Raw genomic sequence first — 25,025 nt, forward strand, 5'->3', positions numbered from 1 at the left:
GAAATCTATTTGCATTTTTCTACATGTAAACATCCAGTTAAATCAGCACCATTTGTTGAAGATGCTTTTTTCCATTGTATGGTTTTGGCTTCATTGTCAAAAAACAGGTGTGCATAGGTGTGTGGGTTTATTTCTGGGTCTTTGATTTGATTCCATTGATTTACCAGCCTATTTCTGTGCCAGTACCATGTAGTTTGTTACTACTATTGTTTTGTAATATAGCTTGAGGTCAGGGATGGAGATGCCTCCAGAAGTTCTATCACTGTATAGGATTGTTCTAGCTATTCTGGGGTTTTTGTTTTTCCATACAAAGTTGAAAATTGGTCTTTCAAGGTCTGTGAAAAATTGTGCTTGTATTTTGATGGGGATTGCACTGAATCGGTATATTGCCTTTGGTAAGACACGTTAAGCCTACTAATGCATGAGCATGGGAGATTTTCCATCTTCTCATATCTTCTTCAATTTCTTTCTCCAGAGAGTTGACAAGAACTTCCTGAGTCTCACTCTCCACCTTATTCCTTTGATACAAGGTCTGTCACTGAACTTGCAGGGAGGCTGGCAGCCAGCAAACCCAGTGATCCACCTGTCTCTATCACCCAAAGTGCTGAGGTCACAAGCTTGAGCACATGCCTAGCATTTTACACAGGTGCTGACACCAAGCTCCTGCTTATGTGGCAAGTGCTCATACCCACTGAACTGCCTTGCCAGCCCCTTAGACCATCTAGAGGAGAAAATGGGGAAGTTTTCCACGAGTCGGACAAAAACATCAGCATGAAAGGGAGGTGATATCTTAAGGGGTACAGACTTAGAAGGTTTTCAGGTTGACAAAAGACATAAATTTTGAAATTTAAGATTGAGACTCAGGAGAGGTTGTCACCAAATAAAAGATATGAATTCTCCAATTTAATAACCACATCAAGGGACGTACATAAATCCAGTCTTCTACCTATATACATGATGATAACATTCCAAAGACACATGCAAAAAAAAAAAAATCTTAATAGCAACCAGAGAGAAAAGACTCTATCCAAAAGAGAAACAGTTATTGTATGACTAACCTGCCTCTTACCACAAATAATCAAATCCAGAAGAAAACAGACAAAGGTTTTTACAATGCTAAGAGAAAAAGGAATTCTAACCAAGACAGATAAAAGGGGCATACTCAGCCTTCATAACATAAGGTGAATCCAATAAAAGGACTTAGCTACCAAGGCACACGCAGGATGCAGAGACAGCAAGGGTTGGGACAGCCATAAACAGGTAACTTCTAATCCTGAAGAAACAAGAGAAAGTCAGTAGACTCTGTAGAAAATTGAGGAGATAGGCTCCCGGTGGTGGTTCTGAGGCCAGTGGACAGCCAATCTGTCCATCACAGAGGGTGAAGGAAAAATGCACTCTACCCTTGTTCTCCTCACTCCAGCCTGTTCCTGTCAGTCTCCCTCCCAGAGCTCAGTCCGCTAGTGTGTGGAGAGATGCTGATCTTGTGAATGACTGGAGAAGGTGGAAACAAATCTGGATAAGGTAGAAAGACAGTGTTCAGTACCACCAGCATCCTTGATGCCGGCACAAACACAGCTGCCCTTCAAGTCAGAGGTCAGTGTGAAGACTTCCCAAACACTGGGAGACGTTACAACACCAGACAGCTGACAGAACTTCTGAAAATACATACATGTTGACTTTTTAAAAAGTAAATCCAAAAGTAAATGATACATTCAAGGAAACTGTCAAGCCACTTTATGGACTATAGGAAACAAACACAGATTTAAGAGCAGGGTTAGTCAGAATGAGTAATGAGACAGTGCTGGGTGTGGGAGGGCATAATGAGTGAAATAACTCACAGCAGCTAAATAATATCTCACAACAGCTAAAGCTGGGGCTAAGCCTTCAACACACAGGCATTTGGAGGACAGGCCAGACTCCAACTATACCAAGGAATTTCTTTTTCTCTCTTCATTTAAAAAGGTACTGGATTGTGCTGATGAAATGCTGTGTCTGTATATTTGGACTTACAATTTCAGTGGCCACCCTGCAGTTAATATAAATGTTCTTTGTGTCCAACACTGCTGTGGTCAGCGGGTGCTAACTTGGCTTTAGCTGCAGTAGTTTAGAGTGTTCTGTTTCTCCTCCATTCCGTACCCACAGGAGCATGAAGACCAGATCATCACCACTGGACATCCCTCCCGCACTTCAGGCACATTCTCCACCATAACGTTTTGAAGCAGCATCTGTAATTTTTAATACCACAGCATGTCAATCACCAACAGACCATTATCCATTTACTCTAATACCACTCAAAGGAGGGTACTGATTGAGCTTGACAACATTTAAGTAGAACCTTAATTTGGAGAATTAGCAAGAGCAGGGACTAAAAAGGCATCCATTAGTGGAAATACTGCTAATAATATGAACCATTAGCATGGGCAAAAGTTGCACAGGGTATGAGATTAGTGATGGCCAAGCTTGTCTGCTAAGCGTGTTCTTCCTTTCCTTGTGCCTCTGTCTATTAGATATTAAAGCAGTAAACAATTTTTTGTGAGGAAGAATGGAGCATCCCACTGCAAATTGTACACACGTTCTTTCTTCCCTGTTAGAATGACTGTCTGATTCTGAGTGAAGTCTCGTTCCTTTAAAATCCTGTGACAGATTTTCTCAAGCTGGTCAGCTTTCAGAATTCACAGATCCCATTAGACAGCGGCTCTGTTCACACCCCGCCATTGCTCCACTCAGCCTCCAGAGAGTGCGTGAATTTCCGAATGACTATTGTGTGAGTCCCAAGATGCACTGCTTCTATATGGAAAATGCACAAGACACGTCATACTGTGCAAAACAGCATCTCCAAGAGCAGAACTGACATGAGGTGCTTTGGGCAGCGGGCGTTAAGCTCTGCCTGGTTTATGCAGGACTTGATAGCTCCATTGTGCTTTAATGAATGAAAACGAATTTTAAAATAACATAGAAAGGGCTGCTAGTGTTTTACAGAGGCCAACTTTAGCACTTTCAAATCACATAACCCTTCTGAAGATGAGAGGGCTGAATCCTTTCAGCGGCTCCCCTGGATTTTTCCAAAGCCGGAAGTAAATCCCCATCCAATATTTCCACCCTCCTTCTCTGCAGCTATATTTACCTCCCTTCTGATCCTAGCTTGCCGTCTGGTTTCCATATGTTAATCTCTGCCATTTCGCTTATCCTCTGGACCCGCTTCCGCATTGTCTGGACCCCACTTTCTTCTCTTAGTCAAATCCACCTTCCCCGTTGTTAACTCCTTTCTTTCTGATGCTTGCAAGGAGCCTGCTCCGTTAGAGTCCACCCTACCTGTCGCAACTCTTCTGGTTTTCCCAAGTGCCTCCTGAAGGCACTGCGAATGCTCTCCCTGAGTTACAGGCCAATTACGTCATTTACCTCCATGTTACATAAAGCCCTCTGGTCCCCGAGAAGAACGGTGATGGCGTCACCAGGAAGACACTCCGCGAGCAGCACTGCGGTGCAGATGTCAGCCGAGACCGGTCAGGAACACTTGTCTGAAACACAGCAATTAAGTAAGTCTGCCGAGCATGAGGCCCCTTGAGACCGCTGTTGTCTTGCCACGTGGTAATGAAGACAAGTTAAAGCTCCCCTTTGTAAGACACGCTCAGAATAGAAAGCGTTCTCCAGCCCCATTCAGGGGTTGCTTCTTTCTCTCCGTCCCGGAGTATTTATAGTCCGGGCCTCTCGGCAACTAATTACATCCTGTCTTAAATTATTATCTGGTTATTTCGTGGTGTATACGTTGCCTCGGCGGTTAAATTCTAAGCTCTGGCATTGGAGTTCTTTGTGGGTATTACCTTCCAGTTAGTGCACTGTAAGGAATGTACCTTAACCTTGAATACATTGCCGACTACCCTTGGAAAGGTGTTTTCTGTCTCCTAGGTGCAATGGTATCCTGCTCCTTCACAACTTCTCATCAGGATTCCACCCCCCACAGTGTACCTGCTAACTTTTTCTACTCCTGGGGCCTTGCTCTGCTCCCCTCATTATAAATCCTCAGGAGACAGGGTCAAAACTAGACACCATGCAGACTTCCCACAAGAACCAATTTTTTTTTTTTTTTTCATGAAAATGGCTACACCATGCAGAGATCTCTGGAACTAAAAGTACAGATAGGTCCAAGGTTTGATACTTTAGACAATGTTTTCCAAATTATGTCCCCTACATAGTTAATGAATTATGTTATACACAAAAGTTTGTTGTCCAAAAAAAGAAATTTTGCCATATGGAAAAGAGCTTAGCTGAGGCAGTGGTAAGGGAGATTTATTAGAAGAGTGACATAAATGTTGTACATGGAAGTGACTGTATCTTCAAAAGGGTGATGGTACACCAGAACTCACATGGCCACAGAAAACATCTTTCAGTAGGATCATCCCCACAACACAGTTTAACACATGTTATGAGAATAGAGATTTAACTAAAATGGTGTTTTAAATGAAAATGTAATTGCATCTGTCTTTTCTAATGGGCTGGATGTTCCTGGACAAAACAGCCTATTGCCAATTTTTTTTCCTCCTTCTTGGAACTCAATAGTTCATTTGGTTTCTTGGTTTCTACTTCATTTCATTTCTACCTGCTCAAAGTCTCCTTTCAAGGCTATTAACCTGTCATATTTGTTAGCCATAAAGACACATAACAGGCACTGAAAAAAATCAATATTTCATATTTCAATGGTCCGGAGCACATTTTTAATCTTTTTTAATCTCTGTTCTCAAGCTAGACCTTAGCAATCGGTTCTTCATCTAGAGAGACAATCTGGATCCAGAGGAGAAAGGACTGTGTTTTATTATGAGGACTTAAATGAGACCAAGGATCTCATGGCAATCCTCAAGGGCCCCAGATGGATAAGGCTTATTTTGTTTCACTCTGAAAACCTCAGCTACAATGGACGGATGTAATTGAGAGAAAACTGGCTCAGAATGAAGAGGAGTTTAGATCCTTGCTGTCCAAAAGTGGAGTAGAGTTTACAAGGTACTTTTTCACAATGTAATTAAGCAGATTACTACTCCTGAAATCTACCACTCTACATCTTGAAGGCTGTAGAGAGTTATTTGCATCTGTAGTGACTGCATACCAATCCTAGATGAGCAAACGTACTTTTTAAATGATGTGCTTCATTATCAATATAGAATGAACCACTATTGAGCAAGTAGCTCAGGTCCAATAGTTCAAAGAATGGGACTGTATTATATTTCTAGCTTTAAGTGCTAATTTTCTCACTGAACTCCTCATAAAACTGTCCTCACCTGCTTAAATTTCTTTTTTTTTTTTAATTGTGTGTGAATGTTTGTCCATGTGTGTCTGTGTGTACCATGTGCTTGCTGGGTCCACAGATTCCAGAACAGGCCTTAGATCCCCCAGAACTGCAGTTACAGATGGGGGTGAACCACCATGGGGGTGCTGGGAACTGAGCCCTGGGTATTCTGCAAGAGCCCCTAATTACTGAGCTGTCTCTGTAACTGATTAAGTTAACTCCTTTCCAGCAGAATTTTGGAATTCTTCCAAATTCAAGATTCTGCCAGTCTTCCTCCTCTCTTCCACTCTCCTCTCCTCTCTCTCAAGCAACATGCCTTCCTTTCTCTCCAGCAAACTTTGTTTAATATACATATTCCAGCACTGATCACTGTCTTCACACACATTCTCATCTACCTTCCATGTCTATTTTCCAGTTTCTACCTACTCTCAGGCATCTCACATCCTGCTCACTACATCTCTTTCTGCATTTCAATTTTTTCTTACTCTTCACCCAACATCATTGTTAAGTGAAAGCTTTTGCCTTGGGACTGTGAATTAAATTAAAAGATCGCAGCAAAATGGGAGAGGCTGAAGCATCTTTCGGATACTGCATCACTTTTATCTCACATGTCAGCTATTGACTGATGATAAATGAATGCACTGGCTCATCAGTCAAGGGCCAATTCACTTAGAGAATTAACTTCCTTGCTTCAGCTATCTCTCAATAGAAAAGAAAGGAATTACCTAATTTAAAACATATTTATTGACTCATTACATACCATACACTTAACATGTACTGACACTAAAGTACTTAGGGTGATTTTAAACCTTTTTATTTTTTATTTTTATTCATTTTGTGTGTGAGAGAGAGAGAGAAAGACAGACAGACAGAGACAGAGAAAGAGAGAGAGAGGGAGGTCAGAGGACAATTGTCAAGAGTTGGTTTCCCTCCCTCTCTCTAGCGTCCAGGGATCAAACTCAGGTAATCTGGCTTTCATGGCTAGTGCTTTTACATACTGAGACACTGCAGCAGCCCATAAGGTGACTTTAAAGCAAAACTTCTCTAAACTTACAGATGCCTTGATTAATATCTTTAAATTTTATTTATAATTGGCATTATATATTATTTATTTTCTATTCTTTGGTAATCCCACACATGAATACAATGTGTTTTGGTCATAGCCCCTAGTTACATCATTCTAACGTTTCCCTGACTCTCCATACGTGCATATTCCCCTCCCAACTTCATGTTTTTTTTCTCTCCCACTCCCCTGTATACACACTGAGTTTAATTAATGCTTCTCATACCCACACAAGTCATCTACAGAAGCATGGGTGACCTACTATGGGTCAACACTGAAGAAAACTGACTCTCCTTCCTCCGGCAGCCATCCACTGGCGACAGCTCCTTATCTGGGGGAACTATACCTTAACCTGAATACATTCAGAAAACATTCTATCCTTTAGAATGCTTCCCTTTCCTCTCGAAGCTGGAATGTTGATTACTTTGATCTTGTGTTGCAACCACAACTATTGTGAGACCCATGAACAAAACAGCCCTGCATATACAGAAGAAACTGTTTCAGAAGATCTTTCCTGGCCTTTATGTTGAGAAACGTTAATTCAGAACATGGCTGCTCTGCCAAGAGATCACATCCAGAAACCTTCTAGGTCTGTGTGATCCAGCTGGAATACAAACACACATTAAATCCAGGATACGGAGGCAAGAAGATCTGAGTTCAAGGCCAGCCTGGTGTAGAGCAAGTTTCAGGTAAAGATAAACTTAGGTCCAGGAGTTATGGTACACAACCTTTAATCCAAAACAATGAAGGTAAAGTTAGTTTGTAGAAGGAAGCACCCAGGTTTGAAAGTGATGTCTAAATGAGTGCCAGAAACAGTGATGAATCAGAGAAAGACTTGACAGAATAGAATGTGCCCAACTCTTCTGAGAAGAGAGAAGAAAGGGAAGCTACTTAAGGGGCAATGAGAAAGAAAAAGAGACAATTTTACCTAGACAGTAATAAAGAGACAGGGTGCAGAAGAGAAAGAACTCAGGTGAAGACAGAATGAGCCAGAGAATGAGAAGGAACCAGGAGATTAGAGCAGATTTCAGGAGTTAGTTTGAGGCCAATCAGAGCAATTCAGGGGCCGAGAGAGAAACCAGATTGAATCAGTGAGCTGGGAGAGGAGTCTGAACCAGAAGAGCTGAATTGAACCAGACAGCTATGAGCTCAGTGAAAACAAAAAGGGTGAGCTTATTAAGCAGTAAGTCTCAGAGGCTGAAAGCATTCTAGGCCTAGGTTAGATCATATGGAAACTAGAAGCTTCCCGGACTAGGCCTGGATTAGCTGAGGGAGGCAGTAATCCTCTGAGACAACAGAACCAGGCCAATAAAAGTTCATTTTATACATTCAGCTCTTAACAGGTTTTCCATCTTTCTTCCACTGTGTCTCCTGAATTTTATGTGGAGGGAGTATGATATAGATGTCACATTTAGGACTGTGCTCTTTGACCTATTGTGAATCTCTATGTTACCTACCATCCACTATATAAAGAAGTTTCTCTGGTGAGAGCTTAGAGTTGCCCTGGTCTATGGATATGAGAATGTGTATTTGGAAGGCAATTTGATACTATGACCATTTAGCAAAATAACAGTAATAGGAGCTGTGGTCTCCCTAGCCAGTGGGCTCTTGGCCAGGTACCGTATCAGACATGTGTTTTCTCCTATGGAGTAGAACTTAAGTATAACCAGAATGCAGCTGGTTGCCCTCATACCATTCATACCAATATCAAACCAACGAGCAGAGCTTGCCAAGCCAGTCATCTACATATTTTCATATAATATAAGAGAAAAAAGGAATGTTTTAACTATTAAAGTACTCCAATATTTAAAAAACAAAACTAGATTCACTATGTGTGCACATAACAAATGATAAGATGTAACTCAAATTGGTATTTTCTGTTTTATTGTGTTAAAATCTGGAACACACTAAAGCAATGTGAAATTGGGTTAGTATACCAAATATTAAAGCCAGGCACAGTGGTACATACCTGTAATCCCAATATTTGAGAGTCAGAGGCAAGAGAATGGCTACCTCAAGATAAGCCTGGGCATATATACAGAAAGAATCTTTCTCAGGGGGAAGCAGGGGCAGTGTTAGCAAGGTAGCTCGTGATTGAGCATTTGTCTAGCATGTACAAGGACAGAGGTTCCATCCTAAACACCACCGAAAGCACAAAAGGTAACTAAACAGTGTCATTGGCTGGTACTTCAACAAAGAGCATTATGCTGATAAAACAAAAGATGTAGTTTTAAACTTACTATTCTAGCAAGACAGAGAAACAGGAAGGAAGGAAGGAAGGAAGGAAGGAAGGAAGGAAGGAAGGAAGGAAGGAAGGAAGGGAGGGAGGGAGGGAGGGAGGGAGGGAGGGAGGGAGGGAGGGAGGGAGGGAGGAAGGAAGGAAGGAAAGAAGGAGCCAGGCATGAAAAAAAGGAAGGATAAAAGAAAGGAGGAAGCAGGGTTGTATGGGAGGATCTAAAGGGAGGAAAGGGAAGGGGAAAATGTAATTAAATTATAATCTCCATAATTTTTTCTATGAATATGAAATCACCTAGTACCTCAAAATATAAAATTTACAGTGTTTAGCATCCAATCGAAAATTATTAGATTGCATAAAAGGAGGAAATATGACGTAAAGTGAAGAGGGAAATAGTTATCAATCAAAAATTGAGTAACAACCTTAACATGCTGCAAAAGAATTAAAACAATTGTGTTCAAAACGTTAAACAAAAATATAGAAAATATTTTTTTTAAGATGCAAAATACTCTGCACACAGTCATGTAAACTGTACCATGTCTGGCATCCTATGAAAATCTACCAGGCCTGGAGAAAAGAAGGAGTAAGAAGTGACACCCTCACTGACTACAGCCGAGTCCCACTTGAACAGTGCCAACGCTTTCATTGGAAGACTATAGATGATCTTAAGAATGAAATACAAGCAAGAACAGACACACAGTTACCAGCTAAGAAACACATGAAACATGAAAAATGAAGACAACGTGGCTACTCCTAAATTACTATACCGCTCCTGGACATAGACCTGAAAGATCCTCCACAATACTGCAAGGACATTTGCTCAACTATGCTCATAGCAGGTTTATTTATAATAGCCAGAATCTGGAAACAACCTAGATGTCCCCCAACTGAAGAACAAATATAGAAATTGTGGTACATTTACACAACAGAATATTACTCAGCTATTAAAATCAAGGAAATCATGAAATCTGTAGGCAAATGAATGAAAGTAGAAAAGATCATCCTGAGTGAGGTAACCCAGAATCAGAAAGACAAGCATGATGTATTCTCACTTATAAGCGAGTATTAGTCATATAATAGAGGAAAATCATATTACAATCCACAGACCTAAAGAAACTAAATAACAAGGTGGATCCTAGGGAGGATGCTTAATTCTCATTTAGAAGGGCAAACAGGATATACATGGAAAGTGGTTGAAGAGAGGGAAGGAGGAGAGGGGAAGAGGGAGGGAAGGAAGAAGGATGGGGTCAGGAGGAGATGTGTGAGGAAGCTACAATCAGGATGTAAAGTCATTACATTATAAAAAATAATAATTTAAATAAAAAAAACATGCTAGAAAAGGAAATAAGCAGATGAGAATTAGGAAAGTTCTATATGTCACAAAAACAACAAACTGACGGCAAAAAAAAAGACACCTTTCAATAACAGCCCTGAATGATTATGTTCTCAATTTAAAAATTAAATAAAAAATAATCTCACAGACTGAACTTAAAAATAAGATCCAGAGCTAGAGAGATGGCTTAGCGGGTAAGAGCACTTCCTGCTTTTGCAGAGGACCCAGGTTTAGTTCACAGTGCAGGGAAACTAAAAATCATCTGTAACTCCAGCTCAAGGTGATCCAATGCCTTTTCTGAACCTTGTGACCTGTATGCAGGTAGCGCACAAGACCAGGCATGATTTCCCTCTGGTTGACTGTGACTTAAGTCCAATTTAAAGAATAAAAAATTCAATAAATGTCTTAAGAGTGCAGGAAATCTTATGAAAAGGGGGGGAGATAGTAAGACCTGGAGAAGACAGGAGCTCCACAAGGAGAGCAACAGGACCAAAGTATCTGAGTACAGGGGTCTTATCTGAGACTGATGCTCTAACCAAGGACCATTCATGGAGATAACCTAGAACCCCTGCTCAGATGTAGCCCGTGGCAGCTCAGTGTCCAAGTGGGTTCCCTAGAAAGGGGAACAGTGACTGTCTCTGATATGAACTCAGTGGCTGGCACTTTAACATCCCCCCCTTCCTGGGAGAACAGCCTTGCCAGGCCATAGAGGAGGACAGTGCAGCCAGTCCTGATGAGACCAGATAAGCTAGAGTCAGATGGAAGGGGAGGAGGACCTCCCCTATCAGTGGACTTAGACAGGGGCAGGGAGGAGATGAAGGAGGGAGAGTGGGATTGGGAGGGAACGAGGGAGGGAGCTACAGCTGGAATACAAAGTGAATAAACTGTAATTAATACTAAAAAAGAATTTAAAAGATTATCTAGAGGACAGGATTTGGTGAAGAGTGAAACCACTAGACTTCAAGTTCTACTGGCCACGAAGATGCAACTACACGATGCAAAGAAAGGTATCCGCCTAAGAAAATAAATGTTAGTAACAAGATAAACGTACAGAGAACACTAAACATGTGCAGGGAGCAAACAGTGCAAAGAAGCCAAGAGCTGAAGGACAGGTGGACAGACCATGTGCAGCCAGGTCTGCACAGCTCACTTTTCTGTGCACACATGGAGTTGTTGGGGCACACACACCGAAGTCATTATAAAGTATTTATTTTCAACTGTCCAGCTTTGGAGAGTTTAAAACGTTTACAAACTTTACTATAAAAAATTTCGCAAATAAAAATATCATGTGCCTAAGCTAACCAGAAACAAAGTTTATACATCGTAATGAATGTCCCTACAGCTATTCTGAACTGTGGCGTTTCACACTGGATTCTATACTTCCGCTGTATGATGTATTTTTTTCCACACTTATTCACAACCCCCTCGAAAAATCCGTGATATATTTCAATCTAGATAAACAGTCCCGACATTTGATTTCTATCATTTTTATTTCCTGTTTCTATTATGTTTCCATTCATCTGATTACCAATTCTTTAAGTCTTTCCAAGCAGATATGAAACACTGACACAGTCCAGACTGGCAGTAACTGGACATGCTCAGTGCCTTCTTCTGAGATCAGCACTCATGGACAATACTTTGTTCTTTGGGAGTTATGTTCCTGCTTTGCATAGAATGCCTTTGAACCCTGTTTCTTTAGAAAACTCCAGCACATCTTTCTCCCTTTTGTGACAGACATGCTCTCCCACCACCACTCACCTCCCATATTCACTCTTCCTCCATATTTCTGTATCCCCATTTTGTATCTGCACTTGTGACTCTTATGATTATGGAGGTGGCTTCCTATTTCTGAATAATACATGTAAGGCTTCTTGTTGACACTTTCTGTTGAACCGAATCTAGGCAGCTTAGGTAAACGTGCAATGCTTACTGCAGGTGTTTATAATATCTGCTTTAAATAGGCAGAATTTACTTAAAAACATCTTTTTTATACATAAGACACTGTGTATAAAAATGGAGTGCTTGGCAGGAATGGAGCGCTAAGTCCTAGCCCTTTCCATCTGAGGCAATGTTCTACATTGGATGAGAAGATGGTTACAGTCACAGGGGGCCATACCTAGCAATTGTAGGGGGAAAAGAAAAGAAATAATTCCTGATACAGAACTCTCGGAACCAGACCAGCAAGAAGTCCACAACAGGGTGAGTGGGGTATGGTCTCCTACCACTCCTGAGAGAATTTTTGCGGGAGGCACAAGGACAAAAAAAAAAAAAAAGATACATTTAGGAGACCTACTTTTGATGGGTCACGTCTATCAGTAGACCCTAAGGACTCAAGAGCAACAAAGCAATACTGTAATAGTAGGGACAAAAGCAATGCCTCCAATATTTAAGCAGAAGGCACACTGTGCTATTTTAAATGAGATCATGACTGACAGCTACCTCAGCACTACCATGCTTTCCTTGTGTTCATTTTCACACTTCCCCCTTTGTACACTCACGTCCTTCCTCCAGCCTACCACTAACAGCTGGAAAGCTGAGGAATAGCAAATGGTTCTCTACACAGTAACATCAAGTGAGTCCAGAGAGAGGATTAGCACTGATATGCAAGCCAAACTCTATACCGTGGACAAGAAAGGACTGTACTAATCACTTGGGACACTTGGAAACTTTAAATTCTCATTCAGCTTCTTGCCCACTTACAGCCTCATACATAACAACAGGTACTCTGCCATGCTCTCCCAGGGTAGCACCTGCACTGTGCCCCACTGTCCAACCCCTACATCCTTCACTCTCATGCCCTTGACTCATCTTATTCTTTTCGCTGCTGGGCTCTGCAAGTCAAGAGTGTCTCTCTTTCTCTCAGGTGTAGCTACTACCTTGGAAATCTCTTTGCTATTAACTTTTTTCAAATATTTTTGTGTGTCCTCTGCGATGCCTAGGTATTGGAGCCTTATTTTGAGTCATTATAAATTCAACACTGAGTAGAACACTCCCTAGCTTGATGCAGCCCGTTCCAGAGAGTTCATATTTTCAAGACTGAGACATTCCCGTGTGGTACTCTGTCGTAGTGCTGTGGGCGTCAGAGCGAGTGTGTCACAATGTCATAGATATAGTGGAATTTTCTAGTTTGTTCAGAGATTTTCCAGATAATACCTAATTTAGTCTTCATAATAATAATGGGATTTATTGAACGCATCCTACACATACACTGAAACACCACTGCCAAGAATTAGACAAAAAAATAAAAATAAAAAAAAGAAAAGAAAAAGAAAAAAAATCCATTTTCTAATGAAGAACAATCATTGGTAAAGATCAATCTTCCCATGGTTAGAAAAGAAAAAAAAAGCCATAGTGTGTGGTGGTTCTTTAGGAAGATGGGAATTGATAAATCCTAAGATCCAGCTCTTTGGGTGTATTCTAAAGGACCTTGATCCCACCACAGAGACATTTGCTCAATATGTTCATTGCGGCTCTATTCATGAAAGCCTGAAATTGGAAACAAGTTAGATGACCTTCAACAGGTGAATCAGTACATTTGCACAATGGAATGTTACTCTGTCATTAAAATTAAAACCATGAAATTCATAGGTAAATTGATGGAGCCAAAAAAAGAAAAATCATCCTGAGTTTGGTAACCTAGACCTAGAAAGGCAAATACGGCATGTATGCACTTTTATGTGGATGTTAGCTGTTAATTCAGTGATAACCAAGCTACAATAAGTAGAACCACAGAGTTTAAGTATTTAGTGAGGGACTAGAGGGTGCACATAGATCTTACTAGGAAAGGAAAATAGAATAGATAGCTATGGCTGAGTGGGGAGGGACTTGAGTGGGTGGACCAAGTGTTGATGGGGTGTGAAGAGGAGGACAAGGCAAGTTAATACAGGGAAAAAACAGCTAAAAGTCAGGGCCATACGAGGAATAGAACGCAAACCTATTAGAGTATAAGCTTCCTAAAGTATATGCAAATGTGAAAATTATCTAAATGAAGTTGCCAGATAATGGGGGAGACAGAGCCCAACTGGTCATCTCTTGTCACCAAATAAAAGCTTTCAATATCAGAATTACATTTAATTGAGTTGTTGGCCAAAGAGGTCCATGAGAATATCCACATAACAGGCTGTTACCAAGACTTTAGGTTTTTTTACAAATTGATGGCAAGACTCCATTGCTGAAGACAATACCTACACAACTCACTGAACATAGAGGAGTCAAACTGATACCTACGTAGAGCCTTCTTCCCTACATGCTAGCATCTTTGGTACTGGAAAGCATTCTGCGTGCTGCTAATGGATAAATGTAAACACCAACCCAGCCACAAACCCTTTGATCAACAATGGTGTCTTGCCTGCAAGATATGCTAGTTCAATGCTTCTGGGAATAACTAATCAATATCTGATTTGATTTAAGGACAACCTCACAGACGGAACCCATACCCAACACTGCTTTGGTGACCAAGAACTTGAACATAGATAGTCCAGGAACCTAGAGTAACACTAAATACTACTATTCTTAAAATATAGCAATAAAAGACTCCTATTTTGGTTAGGATTGCCATTGCAGCAATGAAACACGGTGACCAAAAGCAAGTGGGGGAGGAAAGAGTTTATTCTGCTTACATTTACTCATCAATGTTCATTACCGAAAAGCATCAGTGCAAGAACTCAAGCAGGGTAGGAATCTGGAGTCAGGAGCTGATGCAAAGGCCATGGAAGGGTCTGCTTACTGGCTTGCTCCCCATATCTTGCTCAGCCTGCTTTCTTATAGAATCCAGGACCCAGGGATGGCACCACCCACCATGGGCTGGGCCCTCCCCCATTGATCACTAATTGAGAAAATGCTTTACAACTGGGTCTCATGTAGGCCTTTCCTCAACTGAGGCTCCTTTCTCTCTGATGACTGTGGCTTGTGTCAAGCTGACACACAAAACCAGCCGGGACTCCTAATGGTGTTCTGCTGTATTCACCGATCAGTGCCTTGCTCAGGCGTCATCAGAGAAGCTTCCTCTTGGCAGCAGATGGGAACAAATACAGAGACCAACAGCCAGGGAGCATACAGAGAGCAAGGGACCTTGGAACATTCAGCCCTAAATGGGAGGTCCCCATCAAATCCCTCCCCTTGGGGTCCAGGGAACCCCTCAGAAGAAGAAGCAGAAAGAGTGCAAAAGCCAGAGGGGATGGAGGACACCAAGACAAGAAGGGCCTCCAAGATGGCAGGGTTGATGCGCATAGAAACCCACAGAGTCCATACCAGATGGGGTCCTGGAGGTAAAAGGAGGAGCGAACACCTGCCCCCTTCCCTAACCTAGCAGTTATCTTTAATTGGTAACCACTTACAAATGAACATGGTGTTTTCTCCAAGGGACTCTTCACTCCATGAAAGGAAATGTGTTCCTGGCACTGTGAATCCAGCCAATAATCTTTGGCGGGGAAGCTCATAGGTCCTAGGGGTGAGCCTACTACTAATATTCTGCTAAGTAAACACAGTAACAACTGCCCTCTGAAATCAAATCTCTATACCCACAGATTGAAGCAATTCTCATGCCTCATCAGAGAAGTTTCTCCGTATCATGAACAACGCACAACTAGTCAAAAGCCAAGAGAATAAGCGTCTGGAATGCTCAGTCACGAATCAGACAGCTATGTCACATTCCCCTGGCCCCAAGTCTCACAGGGCATCACAAAAGAGAAGGTCATAAGAGACAGAGGTCAGGGAGGAACAGAGTCAGAGGCATCTTCTGAACATGGCAGCATGTGTGGCTGCCTACACAAAACCTACATCCCAGCGTGACTCCATGGGGATCACAAGCTCCTGTCCCTAACTGCGCACTTTGGATAGTTGAGGGCTTCTGGGGGATGGAGACTCAGTAGTTTCTGGTAAGTTGCCTGAGCTCCAGTGGACGACCCATACCACTGAGCGCACGGGCAGCACAAACCGGACTCTGTGCATTATTAAAGAAAGTTGACACAGAGTTGGGTGGGAATGGGAGGAGAGAGTGGGTCTGGCATGAGTTGGGGGAAGAAAGGGAGAATGAATATGACTGAAATATTTTGTGTGTTTATTCAAAATTCTCAAAGAATTAGTTAAAACGTCGGATATTTTTAAAAAAAAATGAAGAAAATAAAAAAGGTCCACATTAAACTACACAGGCCTTTGTTTCAGACCACAAAAAGGCCTCAAGGGACAGTGGGTAAGACTCCGTGCTGTGGTCAGTGGCACTGCACGTGGCCTAGTATGCAGCAGGCTGAGGGTTCATGCCAATACCATGAAAACGAGAAGAATAAACAGAAGTAAAAAACCATCCCCCACAAAGGCTATTCACAAATTTGAATTAGCTCAATTCCTGAGTAGGTTAAGGTCAATGGCTCTAAGAATCAGATGCAAATGTATGTTCTCTGGGGATATAGACAGCATCACTCAGAACCTTCATCATAGTCTGCTCTTGTTCATACTGGATGTCCTAAAGTAAATCAATTGCTATTTTAGAAAACAAAGCTCTCCTATCAAAACCAACACAAATAAATCAGGAATAAAATAAAAAAGCACAGAGATATCAGATATGCACTTTTAAAAAATGTTTCTTATTATGTTAAAAATTAGATGATGGATAGTAAAATTTATCTTTAAAAAAAAGAGAATTAAATGGCAGTTCTAGAAGTAAAAAATGCATTATCTGAAACTGAAACTGCAACGGATTATGGCAACAAGAGAAAAAGACACAGAGACGTGGTTAGTGAATGGAAAGATCAAAATGTACAGAATAGAGCAAAGACAAAAAGATGCATATCCGGGGAGGTGGAGACACGTGACATTTCCTTGCAGTTCAGAGAGAGAGAGAGAGAGAGAGAGAGAGAGAGCAAGCAACTCTGAACAGATAATGGCTGCAAAGCTGACAAGTTCCGCCCAGTCCAGGAGGTGTAAGCTCAGAGAGCAGCAGCCCTAAAGCACCGTCAGTAAATCTACTGAAACTCGACACACAGAGAATTTCGAGGCAACACAGGTCAGGATGGGGCCTGTGAAGTAAGGCCTTACTGAGTGAAGTAAAGCTAAGAACCAACTCCTTAGCAGGAGAACTGGTCCGGAGCACAGTAACGAAAAGCTCCTGTGGTGAAAGAAACAACGGATTACTCAACATCAACTCAGGATCTTAATTCCCCAGGGACTCCTTCACAGAGACGGTAGCAGAAGGACATCTTCTGATAAATAAAACCACTCTAAATGAAATAGCAATGAAGTGCCTCATGAAGGAACAAGAAAATGGTAAAAAAAAAAAAAAAAAAAAAATGAAGGAAGAAATGAAGACTCGTACAAATGTTAAAGTATCAGTAATTCAAAGTGAACGCTATTCAAAATAGCAATGATACGTTATGGATTTAAAGTATATAGTAACAAGTTAATAATGCAGGAAGGCATAAGTAATATAAAATTTAACGAAAAAGATGAAAAAATGATTACAACTAAAGGAACATGTAAGAGTTGGGATTGGGCCTGCTCTTTGATCACCTCCCCCTGGGGGAGAGCAGCCTTACCAGGCCACAGAGGAAGACAATGCAGCCACTCCCGATGAGACCTGATAGGCTAGGGTCAGAGGGAAAGGGAGGAGGACCTCCCCTATCAGTGGACTGGGAGAAGGGAATAGGGAGAGAAGAGGAAGGGAGAGTGGAATTTGGAGGGGAAGAAGGAGGAAGCTACAGGTGGGATACAAAGGGAATAAACTGTAATTAATTTTAAAAATGCAAAAAAAAGTTGGGATTGAAAAATCAAATTTAAATGCAATTGTATCTATAAATGATTATTAAAATAGTATGAAGTGGAATTAAAGATTGAAAAAAACTTTATGCTGTTCATGAAACAGGCCAATATACTAAAAAATATAAGAAAATTCAATGCTATCTCTGGCTATATAAAGCTGTATGCAGGTATAAATAGCACAACCTTAATGTTTATATAAAACTATTCAGTTTTAAACCAATATACAGTAGAGCGGATAAAGTGAACAAATTTCAATAATAACATATACTTCATATACTATGAAAGTATATAAATTTTTAATTTGTATTTACCTAATAACATAGCTTGAAAACATGTTTTAAATTATACAATTCGAAGAAGCAGATCAATCCAAGTAGATCTAATCACGCTGATCTTTTAAAAAAAATTATTTTATTTTACATCCTGACCAGTTCCCCCTCCCTCCTCTCCTTCCAGTCCCTCCCCGCCACCTTTTTCTCCCCCAACCCCATCTATTCCTCTTTCGTTTCTCCTCAGAAAGGTAATAACTGCACCCACCAATGGCAGAATTCACACCATTTTAAACTGCTCATGGAACTATGCAGAAAAAAATGGAAACCAAACATGTGGAAACCAAGATAAAAGCTCAATGTATCTCAAAAGCTTGAAGACAGGAGTATGCCTGTGAGTTCAGTACTACAGAGGCTGACTGTGCTGTATGCAAAGCATCAAAAAAAATGGAGTAGGAGGAAGAATATTCTCTATTGTAGGAGAAGAGAGTAAAGATCAAAGTGAAAGATTATTTATAAAAACCCAAATGGGGAAATTAAGAAATTTATTTTCAAAAGTCCTATGGATCAAAAGAATAAATAGAATGGAAAGTAGGAAAAAAAATGCTCTTGGCTAATTGATAAAAGGCTGTGACAGAGTTTTCAGGATGCAGCCAAGACAGTAGAGAGGAAACATGATTGGTTACTGTATTCATTGAGAAAAGCATCCATTCTGTCCTAGCATCCATTCTGAGAGCTGAGAGAAAGACAAGCCAAAAACTGAGGGGCAAATACAGAAGCAAACATTATAAAATACAGAACAAACATATAATAGAACCAAAAATGAAAGCTAATGTACTGAAAAATCTAGTAAAATTAATAAATGGCTGGTGAGACAAACTAAAAATATAGAAGTTATAATGCATCAATGTGTTGAAACTGAGAAATGGGTTACTATTAATCCTGTAGGAAAATATAGTACAGGATTATAATCATGTCAAATTTAAATTTTTAAATTTAAATTTTTTTAAAAGTTTACTTTTTATTAATTCACTTTACTTCCTGATCATAGCTCTCTTCCTTCTCTCCTCCTGGTGCCCCTCTCTCCCTTTCCCCATCTCTCATCCCGTTTCTCAGAGAAGGGAAGCTCCCCCCACCCCATCACCAACCCACCCCACCTCATTAAGTTGCATGAGGACTAAGTATATCCTCTTCCCCTGTGGCTTGGAGAGGCAGCCCCATCAGGGGGAAGTGATCAAAAAGCAGGTAACAGAATCTATATCAGAGACAGCCCCTGCTCCCCTTACTAGGAAACCCACATAAAGCCTGAGCTTCCCATCAGCTACATCTATGTAATTGGCCTAGGTCCAGTCTATGCATGGTCCTTGGTTGGTGCTTCAGTTTCTGCAAGCTCCTCTGGGCCCTGGTTAGTTGCCTCTGTTGGTCTTGTGAAGCTCCTCTTACCTCCAGTTCCTTCTAAATAGAAAAATTATGGAGTTTCTTTTCAACAGGCGTGGGAAACAATCAGGGTGATGCAAGAATAAAACTTGGTTCAGTTTGATATATGTAACCCGTGCTGGCCCAAGACTTCAAGAGTCTGACATAGGCTCATTTATTTTTACCATGTTTAAGCATTGCACAATTTTGGGGAAAGTTTTCAGCTAAGAATTAACTCAGTCCTATGAGCGCAGCCAAGCTTAAAACATGTTTACATTGAGGCGCTTTACAAAGTATGCAGGCTTCTTCCGTAAGATGGTTCTGTTGGCTTAGAAACAGTGCTCACGGCGAGGGTCTAGTGAATAACTGAGGTATGCATAATGTCTTTGGGAGTCAGGGTTTGGCCTGGCCCTAAGATAACATAGGAGCCACGTAGGCTGTTGTAAAGTACAAATGACATCTCTCACAGGGATGAATTTTATGGCCTGGAAGTAATGCTCAGGGTTTTATTTGGGAAAAGTCTGGGATAAACAAACATAGTATTTTGAGGGATACAAGCAGAGCCTGGCTCAAAAGGTAGCAAGGGATTACCAGGTTGTAAACTACATTTTTCCTCCAGGGTTCTGAGAGAACAGCCAAACACCTTCTCCCTTTGGAGAGATCAGCTGTGTGTTTAACTTTTCCTGACTTGCCAGTGCTTATCTTTGTGCATAAGGCTCTTTTATGCCCGCTACAAAAAAAGAAAAAAAAAAAAAAAAAGGAAAAGGAAAAGTCTGTAAGCTAAAAATTAATACAAAATAGACACACACCAAATGGAGTGGGGAGAGCAGTACTGCTGAGTATAGATGATGTTATTGCAAACCACAATAAAATAAAAGATGGGTTGGGGGTGGCTCAGCAGGGAAATTCATCTGCAGACAGGCCTGAAGAACTTGAGTTTGATCCCAAGAATTCACATGGTAAAAGGAGGGAACTAATTCCAGCAAGACATGTGCCCACACACAAAATAAATAAATCAATCTTACTTGGATGCTGGTCATCTGCAAGAGTATTACGCACTGTTAACCACTGAGCCATCATGCCTGCTCCCATTTTTTTTAAATAAAGAGGTGATTGATCATAAAGATGTTATTCAAGCTCTTTCTAGTAATAAAGAAGAAAAACACATCTCCCAACTCAGTTTATGAAGACAGACAAAACTAGACAAAAATATTCAAGAAAATAAGATACACTCCAATAGCCTTCCTGGAAGGACAGGCAGGTTCTTAGCGAACAGCAGCAGATCTAACCCTGGGGTAAGTTTGCAGAATGACCAAGGCAAGCTCATTGCTAAAGTGCATCTTAGTTTAACAATCAAAAACCAATTAATCTACATTGTAGTATTAACATAATGAAAGATAAAGACGATAGGATTTAGAAAAAAAAAAAAAAAGAACTTCAGGAAATACAACTGACTAAAACTCTCTCAGGGAACTGGGGGTAGTCGCAGCAAACACTGGGTCAGATATTTTGATATTTTAAAACGTCCTCTTGAGAGAGTGGTGACTCCTCTTCAGCTTGCTCTGGGGTGGGGCTCCAGTCAATTCCATACAAATAGATTATAGGCAACAGAAATAAATAAATGGCTAATGACTGCAGTGATAAACCTATAAGACTGCCTTGTAAACCTATAAGTAAACACCGAAAACCACCAGCAAGAATCAGTATTCCTAAAAATACCTTACATACTGACGTGAAACCAACAGCGTATTCCTAGGTACTTTAGAAACAATACCATTTATTATAGCATGAAAACCATAGGCCACCTAGCGCTCAAGATGACTACACAAGAACTTACTGAGAGAGGGAAGTGTGAGAGGCACACGACCAGACGTGCCACAAGCCACAGAGCTGTGAAGGGTGAACTGTGACCCGAAGACTAGGCGTAGAAGAGCTGACCTGCGCGACGTTGACAGCTGAGACCTGATGGGAAAACCTATGCCTGTAGACAAGAGGGGTAATGAGATAAGCACACTATGCTAGTAGGTAAATTTTTTTTCACAAAATATAAGTCAAAGGTCCTGAAACTGTTGCATTTGTACATGGAACTGAACAAACAAATAGTGACAGGCATCAGAAAAGGGATGTCTTTCTAAGCGAGGGTTGATCATCTTACCCCTGGTCCTCTTTCTTGTTTATCTTCTTTAGGGGTACTGATTTTAGTATGTTTATCCTATCTTATAGGTCTAGTACCCACCTATAAGTGGGTATATATACCGTGTATGTCTTTCTGCTCCTAGGACACCTCACTCAGGGAGGAGCAGCCTTGCTAGGCCACAGATAAGGACATTGCAGCCAGTCCTGAAGAGACCTGATAAGCTAGGGTCAGATGCAAGGGGAGGAGGACCTCCCCTATCAGTGGACTTGGAAGGGGGCAGGAAGGAGATGAGTGAGGGAGGGTGGGGTTGGGAGGGAAAGAGAGAGGGTGCTATGGCTGGGATACAAGTGAATGACCTGTGATTAAAATAAAAAATTAAATTAAGTTTAAAAAAAAAGAAAGGGATGTCAGTGAAAAATAAGAAACCCTAAGGCACTACATGTGAACTATATAGCTTAACATGTATAATATATCCATATACACCAATGGGTAAATATGGGAACAGCTGCAGAAACGTTAGCATTCAGTATAGATGCGCACACATCCCGTATGAATATGTAAGCTTATGTGTGTGTTTGTATGTGCTATGTGCAGAGCTGTATCTCCAGCACCATCCACCAGCAGACCTAAAATCTCCAGAACAGTGCGCATACCCAGTGCCTTGCCAGACCTCAAGTTCCAACACCATTCTTCAATAACAGGAAGAAGGACTTCCTGGAGAGATGTCTTGTTCCAAGACCGGGCAGAGAACACACATTAGCAGCACTACACAAGCAAAAGCTTAGGTGTGTGTCAAGAAAGCAAATGAAAATGTTCTCTGTGGTCAAAGCAGGGGACTTAAATACTAAAGTAATATTGAATTGTTATCCAAAATACAAGTATCTGAGTCCCCATAGACGTAACTATATGATTGATTTAATTAATCTTCCTCACAGAACTTTAACTAATGTGTAAAGTTATATCCCATAGACAGCAGGGCTCGCTACCTGCCCCTCCCCCGTGAGAGCAGACAGGACTCAAGCAAGAGAAGAGTAAATGGCTTTCCAGTGGAAAAGCTTGCCAAATACCTCTTCTGCCACGTCAAGAGGGTTAATGGTACCCTCAACTTTATGTGACTATCCTAACCCTGGTCCAATGTGGCAAGAAAGACACTCCAGTTCCATTGTATTCTTTCCAAAATTCTGAGGTCCCAGTTTAATGACAAGATAAAGAGCATAAAACCCCAGGCTAGGGCTGTTCCCCAGGATGGCTGGCCAGTACTTGAGACTGCCAGAGTCATAATGAAAACCAAAGACAGATGAGAACCTGCCCCAGACCCGAGGAGTCTGGGAAGGAATCGGCCGCATGCTGTCACGAGAGAGGCCACTGATGGGAACGCTGGTGAACCCAAATAAAGTCTGGAGTGTGGTTAGTAACAGCGTGTCACTGACAGCTTCTTCTGATAAACGCACGTAGGAATGGGGGAGGTGACCTGTGTGAGAAAACAGATGAGAAGCGCATGAGAACTCTGGTGTGTTTACTTTGTGCAATTTCTGTGGGGGAGGGGGGAAAGATTATAAATGAAAATTCATTAAATTTTTTTCTCAAGAGAAAGTTTTGCATGAATTAACAATATAATTCCAAATTTTATAAGGAAACACAGTGGGCCAAGAACAGTCAGAACAATGTTTACAGGTGGCAAGGTTGGAAGGGCTTAAGCTATAAACAACCAAGGTTCCATACATTTACTTACTAAGAAACTAGGGTACTGCTGGAAAAGAGAACAGCACAATGAAGTAAGTATATACCAAGTCAGGAGCAGAAGAGACTAGTGAACAGGGAAGAGCTCTAGAGGATGCTCTTAAGAAAGAGTCCCGACCAATCCACATGAAGAGTTCCAGGCTGCATTATGAGACCCTCTCTCAAAAAGAAGAGAGGGATGGGGTGGGGTTGAGGGGAAAAGAGAAGAGGAAAGAAGGGAGGAGGAGGAGGAGAGGAGGAAGGAAGGAAGAGGCAGGGTGAGAAGAAGAAAGAACATGTGAAGAGGGAAATAAAAGCTTATAGGAGATAGCATAATCACATGCGTCAATAACCCGGTGAATGCCACAAGTTATTAAACAGACATACAAAGGCTTCCATTACCAATTATAAAAATGGGTTACAAATTTGAGTATAAATGAGAAGTCCATATGACAGAATGCCAAGAAGCCAATAACCTACATGAATATTCATTTAGCTTTTGTCGCTCATCAAATAAATACAAATTTAAACTAAAATGAGATACGATTACATAGTCAGCTGAGCAGCTAGTATTAAGAACATTAAGCCAGGCATGATGGAGAATACTTACAATCCAAACTCCTGGAAGGTAAGACACAAGGATTGTGAATTCAAAACCTGATGTGGTTACACAGAAAAAACTCTGTCTCAAAATACAAAAAAAGATGAAAAAAGGAGGAAAGAAGAAAGGAAAGGAAAGGGAAGGGAGGGGAGTGGAGAGGAGGAGAAGGGAGGGGAGAAAAAGGAAGGAAAAGGAGGAAAGGGAAGGGAAGAGAAAGGAGAAGGGAAGGGAAGGAGGGGAGGGAAGGGAAGAAAAGGGAAACGGAAGGGAAGGGAGGAGAGGGGAGAGGGAGGAGGGAAGGGAAGGGAAGGGACCAGTGTTGGAATGTGGTTGCTATACCCACTGTTACTCCATTGGAGAAAAAAAATCAAGTTTCACTCTCCCAGCAACCAATTTCAAATAGCTTCTTGGCTGGAAGTGCAACCTAATGCCCAGTTCCTCTTGTCCAGGCTAGGATTCTGTGTGGCTTGAGCCTGTGACAGTCTCAAACATGCTGTCACAGTCTCCACGAGTTCATATGTATACCTGCCCTGTTTCCTTGAAGTCGTCCACCAAATCTGGTTCTTAGAATATTTCTTACCTCTTCTCCTGTTTAGATCCCTGAACCTTTGGGAGGGGAGGGTTATGATATAGACATCCGGTTTAGGGTCGAACAATCCAAATTCTATTATTCTCTGCACATTTACCAGTTAACATCTATTGCAAAAAAGTTTCTATGATGACAGTTAAGTGGTTCATTGGGTATAACCATTTGTCATTAGGAGTTATTTTATTATTATGTTAATTTAGCAGAATAGTAAAAGTAAATTTTCAGCTAGGGCCCATCACCTGTCCAGCCTCAGATTTTTTTACCTGACTGCCAGTTTCAGGTAGGGCACTATCTCATGTAGAGGGCCTTAAATCTCATCTTTTTTGTTTGTTTGTTTTTTAAGATAGTGCTACTATTACAACAGTGTAGCTTTTAGTTGGGGGGGGGGGGGTTATTCTTTCTTTCTTTTCTTTTCTTTAGGCCACTTTGTTTGTGGATTCTTCTCCTAACTGTCTTCTAATAATATCTTCTCCGGCCCAGCTCAGCTTCTCCTGGCTCAGCTATCACCAGCTTTCTTCTCTTCTCACTCTGTTAGACCAATTCACTTTCAACTGTCTCTTATTTTCACTCTGCTCAATCTCTTTTCTTCTCTTTAACCTTACTCTCTCTTCCTTCTTCCTGCACCAACTGTC

The 25,025-nt window shown here is 41.2% G+C and overlaps 1 long non-coding RNA gene across 2 annotated transcripts in view; it reads right to left on the bottom strand.

The window, feature by feature from the left end:
- The window catches only part of LOC132655761 (uncharacterized), a 64,907-nt gene extending 61,085 nt beyond the window's left edge, over window positions 1–3,822 (bottom strand). Inside the window, exons 1-2 of one of the 2 annotated variants that reach the window (XR_009593581.1) lie at window positions 3,400–3,822; window positions 2,011–2,225 (exon numbers count right to left, since the gene is read on the bottom strand). This is a non-coding gene — a long non-coding RNA (uncharacterized LOC132655761). The other variant, XR_009593582.1, reaches the window with a different exon arrangement.
- Window positions 3,823–25,025: the final 21,203 nt, after the last annotated feature.

This window comes from Meriones unguiculatus, chromosome 8, assembly GCF_030254825.1.
Source record: "Meriones unguiculatus strain TT.TT164.6M chromosome 8, Bangor_MerUng_6.1, whole genome shotgun sequence".
Classification (NCBI taxonomy): domain Eukaryota; kingdom Metazoa; phylum Chordata; class Mammalia; order Rodentia; family Muridae; genus Meriones; species Meriones unguiculatus.